Source organism: Apium graveolens, chromosome 7 (assembly GCF_009905375.1).
Source record: "Apium graveolens cultivar Ventura chromosome 7, ASM990537v1, whole genome shotgun sequence".
NCBI lineage: Eukaryota > Viridiplantae > Streptophyta > Magnoliopsida > Apiales > Apiaceae > Apium > Apium graveolens.
Genome location: NC_133653.1, coordinates 162653195 through 162664912, shown reverse-complemented (window position 1 = coordinate 162664912; position 11718 = coordinate 162653195).

Genomic DNA, 11718 nt, shown 5'->3' with positions numbered 1-11718 from the left:
TTGAGTCAAAGTGTTCATACTCTTGAGTGAGTATTGTCTTCCTGTTCTTCTTAATTGTGTCAGTTCCCTGACACCTTGTTTCCAGAGCATCCCATATCTCCTTAGCAGTCTTGCAGTTGATTACCCTGTTTGACATTACATTATCAATTGCACTATGCAGTAAGTGTCGTACCTTAGCATCCTTAGCAATTGATGCTATGTCTTCAGCAGTATAATCACTCTTCTCTTTTGGTACGGTCTTTGCTGCTTCACCTGCAATTGCAACAGCAAGCTTGGTTGGTTTATGAGGGCCTTCCTTGATTCTATCAAGGTATTCTGGATCTGTTGCTTCCAAGAACATGGTCATCCTTACCTTCCATATGGGACATTCAGATGGTCTCAGTATGGGAACTCTGATGGTCTCATACCGACTCTGAATTTGTGTCTTTGGTGATTCCTCAGTTTTGGTAGGCTTAGTTGGAGTTTCTGTGTCCGACATGATTGTGTTTAGATCTTTAACTGTATGTATGTTAACAGATAGGCTCTGATACCAATTGTTAGGTCACACACACACTGTACAGGGGGTGAATACAGTGTATAGTACACTCAAATCGAACTTTAAGAACTTAAGTAACAGAAAACAAACTTTATTGAAACAATAAACTCTGTTACAGTATGGAACTGTTACCTCTCAGTGATGAACAAAATATGACGAGAGGTGCTAGGGTTACAATAAATAATCTTCTCGATAATGATAACACTTATAGTGTAAACCCTATATCTGTGTTTATATACTACACAGTTACAAGATAATCGCTAATTGATATGGAATATAATTCTGCTTCCTAAAATATATCAATCAGATATCTTTTCTTCCAAGTATTCCATTCTTTACGGAATTCCTTCTTCATGCATATCTCTTCTTATGTTTATCTTGATCTTCTTTCCTTTAATCAGCTACTGTCCTTATCTGATTGTCCTTCAGCACTTAAGTTCTGATATCTATCTTCTGATGATTATCTCCTGATAACATACGTACTGATATCCTTAAGTCCTGACTTCCAGTATAAGTACTGATCAACAGTTAAGTACTGATTTATCCTGTTCAAGTAAGATCTGAAAGCTAAACATAAAACATATTAGCCATGACATTATCAAATATATCTAACAAATACTTAATTTTCCTAGGTTATCACTTGATCCCTTGCCATCCTATATTATCTCGCATTCATTCACGTATGTTTAAATCGATTCCCGTAAATGCTACGTCGAACAATTTCGCTTATCATAAATCATTACCATTTCCCGTGCTCGTACTTGGTTATAAGTTATGAAATTATAATTCTCAAGATTTTCTTGGTCGTAGTATAATTCTCTTATTCCTCGATGGCTCGTAAAATTTGAGCTATTGGTTTTCTTTGAAAACTCACGACTTTTGCATACACTCATTTAGTATGTATAACCACAATATGAACTCGGAAATTTAAATTCAAAACTCGTATATGGTATGGTCCCAAAAGTTTTTTTTAAACCACAAGGTTACTATTCATAAAGGTCTTTTATCGATGTCAAAAATTTGGGTTTTTACATTATGTGTTATATGTGAACTTATTGATGTGTTACATGTGGCGCCCTCCGAACCCAGGTCAGAAGTTTGGGGTCCACAACACAAACACCATATATGAACCTGTATAAGAAATATTATTTATAATGACCCTGCTTCACAAAACCATGGATCGCAACAGGTTAAAGTGTGAAAACAAGCCTAAACCTTAATTTATTACATCATACCAAATCCCGACTGAATTAACTTACAATTGATAATAAAGTTTTTGTTACAGTCGTACTATCTCTCCACTGCATGAAGCTCCTGCTAACTTGATTTACTTCAAACTGGAACCTTAGCCCGCACTTTAGACTAAGGCATTTCTTTATCATCCATATCATTTTTACTGTAAAATATATAAAAGAATCGCAAGGGTGAGCTAACTAGCTCAGCAAGTCATAATAGTGATAACTGAGGTCAAACAATGATCAAATGAGATGATTCAAAGGAATCGAGTTTCTTTTTAACTAATCATTAGAATTGGATATTCATTTTATGTTTTAAAACCAAGGTTAGCCTACTGATCAGTCACGCACTAACCCCGAGCAAAGCACACAGCACTGCTCTAATTACTGGATCCAAGGCACACATTGGCCTAACTTGACCCTTGGTATGGTCTAACCACGAATCTGGTCCACATATATAAAAACTATCCAATCCTAAAGCAGTTCAATATGATAAACAATATAAATCAATACAAAAAGATCATAATCAATGATGATTAAACACTTGAATAAAAACGTAAGAATACTCATGGATATCACAAGGATATATCAGGGTGTGTACAAGAAACGGTTTTCAGTCCGTAAAGGATCAGGTATTAGACACTTAATGATTTTTCAAGGTATAGCTCTCTGATATTATAAAGAATGGTTTGAGTATAAAAGTTTTTGTGTTTTCAAACAATTTTGTTCCAGTGTTTGGTGTTAGTACTTATGCATTTGGGGAGCAGTATCATATATGGGTGGTTTGGTATCTGAAAATCAACAAAGGATGGTTTATAAAGAATAAGGCTTACGGCTCAAGATCAAGAAAGAATCAGGGTTTAAGGGTAAATAGTTTGAAGCATATGCATTATAAAACAGGAGTTATGTTTAATAATAGCAACATGTTATAAAACAGTTTGAAAACATTGGTAATATATCTTGAAGAAAAGTTCAGAAATACTTGCCTTACAAGGCTTTACAACTATTACTGATCAACTCTGAGCCGATTCTGCTGCTCAGGCTCTAACGTTCAACCACTAGACCACATTAGATTCGACTTTGATACTCAAGTTTTTCTGTTAAAACTCTATTGAGCTCGTCGACTGACTACTAGGTCATCTCTAGTCCATCGGCCACATTCAGGTTCCCGATTATAACCTACAGGTTCGAAATACCCTACGTTAGACGTCCAGGTATGCTTGACATATCCTTAATACCACTCCTACCCAACGTTAACAAATCCCGACTCATAACATACTTCATATAATAATACACGTATCACTTAGGGTTCACGTCCTCGAAAATTGGTTCGGTGCTCGTTTTTTAGAAAATACTTATACTCGTTATTTTACGAGATTAGGATTACTGAGTTTTGGACCGAACATTCAACGCAACATACAATCAAGTTTTGTATAAAACATATGTATAGATATTTACTTATACTCCCTCGACGTCCCGATAATCCTCGGATACGCTCTCGTATTTCCGTAGTTCAATTTCCCAGAAATCGGACAGCGTTCCCTTTATTTATCGGACTACCCGTCGAAACATCATCGACGTCAATAACACAAATCACAATCCAATTTTCATAATTCCACAACCATTCCTATACGAAACTAATTATACGACTCATTTTATTTATTTTATAAAAATTAGGACTCAGAATAAATTCATCACCGTCCACCGTCGACTCGCCGAAGCTCATCGTCGACGGCGGCAAAATTCGCGGGTATCCGATTAAATTTGGATTTCCAGCGCGAATTCCGCCGATTAAAATAATTATTTCCGCGCGAATAAATTTATTTCACGAAACCTTAATCAAATACATCTTGCAGAAAATAACAATTAAATTGCAGAATTAATCGAGATAGCACAACCGACAGGAACTACAACACAGATACAGTGCACAATACACACACGCCACACACGCGTGTTAATCATGCACACACACATCACAGGGCCACCTTGCCGGAGAGACCAATGGTAACCCAGAAAAACGGACAACAAAACAACAGCAAAACAGAAAGCTCGACTGAAATATACACAAGCATAAGCGTGTGTATATATATTCAACTGACCACGCCTAACCCGAAGCCAGGCAACCGGAAACAGAGCAGCTAACCGGAAAAGAACTCACCGGCGACGAGCTCGAACCAGAGAATCACGAGAAAGAACATGGTGAAAAGATAGAGTGAAAGCGGGAGTGAAGAGAAGAGGGAGAAGGGAGATGAGGAACACAGATAAGGGAGAGGGATTGATGTTTTCATAATTGCTGGCTGCCTGTTCTTTCCCGCTTTTTTTATTATTATTTTAATTCAGGAACAGCTGATACGTACTAATAGAGCAACATAACACTGCCACGTTTCTTTTTAATTCTCTAGAATGTGACACGTATGTTTCCCCCTTCTGGAAGCCCAATTTTAACCCGCATTTTATATTTTATCGAACCAAGTTGCCTATAAAATAAATTCAGAAAATTAACAAAATAGTATTAAAATTTTCTAAAAAATCCCGAAACTAATAAAATAAAATTTTTATAATTTTTAAAACATTTTTGAAATGCAACTCGTATCCCCATTTTGAAATTAACGAATCGAGCTGTATTTTAAATAAATTCAGAAATTTACGAAAACAGTCTTAAAATGTTACAAATATCCCGAAGTAAATAAAAACGTAAATTTCATAATTTTAAAATAATTTCTAAAACGCACTTTATACCCGCTTTTAACAAATAACCAAAACAACGCGCAGGTGAAATTGATCCCGAAAATTTCCAAAATAATTTTAAAATTCTCGGAATATTCCAAACTTAAATAAATATGAGTTTCATAATTTTTGAAGAATTTTTAGAATTAAATATGGATTTTACAATTAAAAGCATTCAGAAAATCATTTAAAGATAAATAATCAATAAAATATTGATTTCTCAATTTTATAAAATCCTCAAAATAATTATTGTAATTATAAAATCATAAAAACAATTTTAGAAATATTCCCAATATTTATGCAAATAAATTCGCACTAAATCCACTTTTGAAAGTAAAAACAATTCAATACGATCCCATAATTAATCGCGCGGACACCCGGTACACTATAAATCACATATGGATAATAATCAAACAACACATAGCGTTCAAAACCAACACACATATCTTATTTATTTAATAATTTCCATAATTGCATAATTAAATAATTCAAAAAGAATACACGAGTCGTTATATCCTTCCCCCCTTAAAAAGATTATGTCCTCAGAATCTGGTTTAATTACACAAGTGAGGATATCTGTCAAGCATATCTGACTCTAATTCCCAAGTAGACCCTTCTATTTGAGGGTTCAAACGTACTCACAATTGGTATGCACTCATTTCCAAGGACTTGCCTTTAACCATCAAGAATTTGGATTGATCACTATATGCAGATCAACTTGGACAAGAGCCTCATTGGCTCCTGATCAATCACTTAATTCAAACCCAATACTTATCGCTTTAACATTGACAAGTAAAACACATTAGGTGTACATACTGGTGTGACGGTCATATTACTCATGAACAACTTTATCTATATTTATCAATACCTCGAATGGTTCACTAGTTGTAGGACTTAACATGTCCCTTCTACTTAGACTTATCCAGTTTCTTACAAGACGACACTTTTACTAACACTACTGGTCCTATTTCTATATTCATATTCTCTCTCAATATAATTTTGCCTTCTTTCTTTTTCTACTCCGAGCTGCTTCAATGAATATTACTACGTTCTTGGTGTGCTGAATTAACTTAGAATTTTACAACTTTCTTTCTCCCACTTTATTTCAATAAAAATGGGAACCTACACTTGCGTTCATATGAAGCTTGATAAAATGGCATCCCAAAGCTGATATTGATGATAAATGATCATTCCAGTGTTTCCTTAAAACTCAACCTCTCAACATATTTTACATTTCCTGAATCACTTTCGTACCTTGACTCTCCATTCAAGGATGATAGGCGGTGTGCATTGTCAACTTGGTTTCCAAACATTTAAACATCTTCTATTTGTTTTCCTCAGTTAAGGCTGAAAAGTAATCTCATATATAAATTTCAGATTCCACTCTTTCCAATTCATTTATTAACTCCTCAGTGATCTTAATTACATCCAATCCCTTCTTTCTGCACAAGGCATCTATTACCATTCAGCTTTGTTTAGATAGTTGTCAATGGATTAATCAGAATCTTTTGTTAACCTCGGTTAAAATTTTATACTTGAGAGCTCAATGTATAGTTGCTCTCCTTCTATTCTTTTGGGGAAAATTTTTTGGGTATTCCACACAAACTTTCTTATTCTTTGAATAGCTGAGGATGTTATCAATAAATACAATTTGCTTATCAAGTACTCCTTACACCATGTCCCTTAATTCCTTATAGACAACTGATACACTTGTTATTTCACATAATATCACCAGAGCTTGTAATGTTTATAACTCATTTTAATCGTAATCTCTATTATGTCCTCATGTCGGTTCTTAAGTTAATTCTCAACACATAACACACTTCTTGAATTAGGTCTCATAAGTAATCAATTCTTTATAGGGTCTCATTTCTTCTTATTCATTGTTTTGTTAAACTCCCGATAATCTGTACATACTCTTATAATTTCATTCCTTTTCTCCATGAACATCACTGATACCCTTCACAATTCACTTCTTATAAAACCACTCCCTGGTTCTGCCTCATCCACTAGGCCTCCAATACTTCGCCTTAATTCTTTGGCATGTCTAACACTTCCCAATCTATTTTGAAATTCCCTTCTTATATCTGGTTATCACTATTTTTCTTTAAGTTTCTATATATCTTGGCATTTCTTCAATAGATTAAATACTTGATATTGTGAATTCCCTATGGGATCTCATTCCTTAATTCTTCTGCTTGTAGCATCCACGTGCTGGAAGAAAACCGGGGAATATCGTGATCGTTCTTCTGGGCGCATACATTTTCTCTTACTAACTATTAACACCGTGATCCATTATCTTCACTTGACATCTTATCTTTCCCTTCATCACTTCAACTGAAAGGTCATACTATCCATCCTTGTTCTTTTTGGATTATAAACTTTAGCTTTCCATTCCAACCTCCAGAATTTTATAGTTAATTCTTCGGGTGTAGTCTCTATGTTCGTTCTCTCCTTTTTGCTTATCGTTTGCCACTACATTCGCTTTTCCCCGTGAATACTTCAACACTTATGGTCTGTATAGATCCTACACATTTCTCCATACATATCATGTTTTCCAATCTTTCAAAACAAATATTATTACTGTTAGTCCCAATTACGAGTGGGATACTTCTGCTCATAAGGTTTCGGTTGTCTAGGTGCGTAAACAATAACTTTATTGTGCTGCATCAATACACATCCTACTCCCTTATGAGAAGTATCACTATAACTACCAAATCTCCTTGATACTTTCAAAATGATAAAGCAGGTCCTGTAACTATTCTTTTACTTAACTCTGTAAAACTTTCTTTACCCTTCTCTACTTCATATAAACTTTTTGCTTCCCCTGGTTAGCTTCGTCCGAGATATGGCAACTTTCAGGAAATCTTGCACAAATTTTTTTTTTGATAGTAACCGGCTTATGATAACACTTCCTACTTTTGTTGGTGTTTCTGATTTTCTTTTCATTCACAATAACTTTAATTTCTACTGAATCCCTTTTGATCTTTTCCACATTGACTATTTATGCTAAAAACTATACTTCATACAACTTCTTTCTTCTCTAACTTTCCAATCATCATTAAATGCTTTGCATGGTCCTCCGTTGACCTTAAGTATCACAGCTACAGCTTCTCCAGATATTCCTTAAAGATTTTGTTCATCAAATTCAAATATCACTGGTATATTGGTTAATCCAAATGGCAATACAGAAATTTTATAACACGATACTTAGTTCTAAAAATTATCTTTGATATGTCCATAGATTTAATCTTCAATTGGTGAAATACCAAGTCTTAGATCAGTCTTATAAAAGTACTTTGCTTCCTTCGTCTGATCAAACAAACCATTGGGTCAAGGTAACAGATACTTGCTCTTGATAGTAAACTTGTTGAGCTTTCGTTAGTCGACACATAATCCCATACTTCCATTTTCTTATTAACAATTAGTACTGGTGCACCTTATAGGATATGCTGAGTCTAATCGCTTCTTCTTCGAACATCTCTTGGTCACCGGAACTTCTTAGCTTAAGTCATTGTTAACAAATTCTTTACCTTCTTTCATTTTCTGAACCTCACAACCTTTTTATTTGGCATCCTCAGAATTATCTTTTCATTACGACGGTCTGTCTGGATATCACGCTTTAGTAGTTAATCCATTCCTTAGAATAATATCAAATCCTCTTATCTTTCAAGATATCAATTCTTTACAACTTATTGCCAGGAATCTCAATTTCACCATTGGTACCCACTTATTTAACAACTACACGTTCTTGACTCGCTAGTCCTTTAATCACCATCTTATCAATTTAACAGGGTAATTCATCTTATCAGCAAAACCTTGAGAGATAAACAATTAAGTTTCTCTCACATCTTTTAATACTTTAACACATAAGGTATTCACCCTACTCATCCATGTCATCACAGCTTCTTGTTCTTGGAGACGTATTCCTCATTAGAGTAGATTCCCTTGACTCTTAGTGCATCTCTGACTGGCTAGTGATTTGCAATTTTCGTCATATGCCTTTGTTTGCTTTTCATACGTGAGAAGTGGATGGAACTTTGCCCGCTTGGTCCATAATACGTTGATTTCTGTTTGAAAACTCTTGCAAAGAACGACAGTACAACGAAGCAACTAGAAGGATTCATAATTTAATAAAATTAGAGTTGAAAAGAAAGAAGAGGAAATGATTTGAATATGAATGAGACAACCACATTGGTACTTAAGATGGCCAGTCTTTCATACCATGTAGTATACAGCACATGATTAGGTGGCGTCCCACCCGACTCTTTGTCATTCCTGACAAAGCGTCTCACCATAACACTGTTTGTCCCAATCATAAAGCAAATGTTGCGGGGAACAATTAAATTTCAAAGGAATGCAATATCCTCCTTTTTTATATCATTATAAAGAGTTTATTTAAGGAAAAGAAGTTCATACTTATTTAGGAATCAAAAAGGAATATACGCTGTAATATTGAAAACGGGAACGATACCATTGGTCACCATCCACATTTCATTTGTATTCATCTTTCGAGCTTGTTCGATCATATTCCAATTGTGTCATATAACAACTTCAGAGGGTACGCTAAAATACCTTCGCACATTAAGAATTATGATAGATTCTTACTTTTTAAGTCTTGCGTCTCTAACATCGCACCTACACGCATAATATTTTAATAATTCGATCATAAGGGCGTTCCCACCAGATAACTTCGAGTTTCCTCTTTTTAACTTAGAATAACCGTGAAGCATTTAACATAACGATCCTTTTGTTAATAATATTTTTCTTTTGGAAAGATTTGGAAACCTTCCCAATCTTCTTCGGTCACGCTCCGACTTCTGTTAAATCAATGAATTCTTCGAACTCTGATAGTCCTAGTAATTGAATGTATAATTACTCCGTACGCTGATTCTGTTGTAAATTTTATCAAACAATACTTGCACTTTACTGTTAGGATTAATCAACTTCTTCATAATCATAGGTTACTTCGTTCTCGAAATTAGCAATACTAAGTCTGAAACAACATCCTTCCAGGTAATCCGGGCTTTCTAACAAACAAGAAACTCAAATAGTAACTTGACAACCAATGTTTAAAAATCATTTTATTCGAAAAGGCTTTAGAAATTTGTAAAGGAAAATCTTTTTCGAAAACTTGTTTAAAAAGTTTGGAAAATCACAAACCTGGTTTTCCTTACTATATGAGTTGGTTGTTGTCCTTCCGACCTATAACAAGGTACCAAATTAATGGAACGATCATATAAAGGTCCATTCACTTCAATCTACCTTTTCTTCTTCATCGTGTCCACTTAACTTACTTAATCGACGAAACTTCAATTGTTGTCGCACATTATCTTATTCGTAGCTTCACATCAAGGCTCCCATACTGGTAATACTCCCAACATTATCGTTGCAGTAGTTAAGTAGAACAGGCTATCCAATAGTCAACAAGTCTATTTCATAGAACAAAGTTTGCCCGTATCACATCACATCACTACTTTACATATCACATTTATCATAGCACCATCATTTAATTCTACGAAAATTCCAGATCTATACTTTTCTCTCTCTAACTCTTTCAAAACTCCTCTAGTTCATCCCATAATTATTCACGGGTGGCTTAGTCACTAAGGCTTCTTTTAACCCGATAACAGCTATCCTCTGAAACACTTAAATCTCCTCGCTAAACTTCGTCTCACCTTTATTTATAACTCAAGCGCTCATCATTTACTGTAGGTCTCGAATCCATCCTCGTAGGTACAATCGCTTCATAGGACAAGTTCTAAACTGGGGGTATAGAACAGGGTGTAGGGTAAACTGAAGAGATACACTCAACACTGAATGTCCAGTGAAATAAGAATAAACGAATGGAGGTTCTTAATTAGGTAGTCTCATAAAAAGAGGTGGTAGAATAGCGTGGAATAGCTTAAAGAGGTGCAACTGTCATAACAGAAGGTAATATCATTAATACTGATGGAGGAACAAGGTGCAAACCAAATCCGAGAGAAGATGATGATCCTTGAACAGAAAGCTCCAAACGATCAGATGATATAGGGACATCAGGATCTGCCATTGTCGTTATCTGGAAATCACGTCGCAAGCTAAGAATCCTGAATCGCAACACAAACCGTGCCGGAGACCTACTATATAGTCGCATTCATCCTCACGACATCTTATCTTTCTATTTCCTATTCCTAATCCTAACCCTCTACCAAATCCCGACAATCTAGGCTTGTTTTAGTGACTTATAACCTGTAGCTCTGATACCAAACTGTGGCGCCCTCCGAACCCAGGTCAGAAGTTTGGGGTCCACAACACAAATACCATATATGAACCTGTACAAGATATATTATTTATAATGACCCTGCTTCACAAAACCACGGATCGCAATAGGTTAAAGTAGGAAAACAAGCCTAAACCTTAATTTATTACATCATACCGAATCCTGACTAAATTAACTTACAATTGATAATAAAGTTTTTGTTACAGTCGTACCATCTCTCCACTGCATGAAGCTCCTGCTAACTTAATTTACTTCAAACTGGAACCTTAGCCCGCACTTTGGACTGAGGCATTTCTTTATCATCCATATCCTTTTTACTGTAAAATATATAAAAGAATCGCAAGGGTGAGCTAACTAGCTCAGCAAGTCATAATAGTGATAACTGAGGTCAAACAATGATCAAATGAGATGATTCAAAGGAATCAAGTTTCTTTTTAACTAATCATTAGAATTGGATATTCATTTTATGTTTTAAAACCAAGGTTAGGCTGTTGATCAGTCACGCACTAACCCCGAGCAAAGCACACAGCACTGCTCTAATTACTGGATCCAAGGCATACATTGGCCTAACTTGACCATTGGTATGGTCTGACCACGAATCTGGTCCACATATATAAAAACTATCCAGTCCTAAAGCAGTTCATTATGATAAACAATATAAATCGATACAAAAAGATCATAATCAATGATGATTAAACACTTGAATAAAAATGTAAGAATACTCATGGATATCATAAGGATATATCAGGGTGTGTACAAGAAACGGTTTTAAGTCCGTAAAGGATCAGGTATTAGACACTTAATGATTTTTCAAGGTATAGCTCTCTGATATTATAAATAATGGTTTGCGTATAAAAGTTTTTGTGTTTTCAAACAATTTTGTTCCAGTGTTTGGTGTTAGTAGTTATGCATTTGGGGAGCAGTATCATATCTGGATGGTTTGGTATCTGAAAATCAAC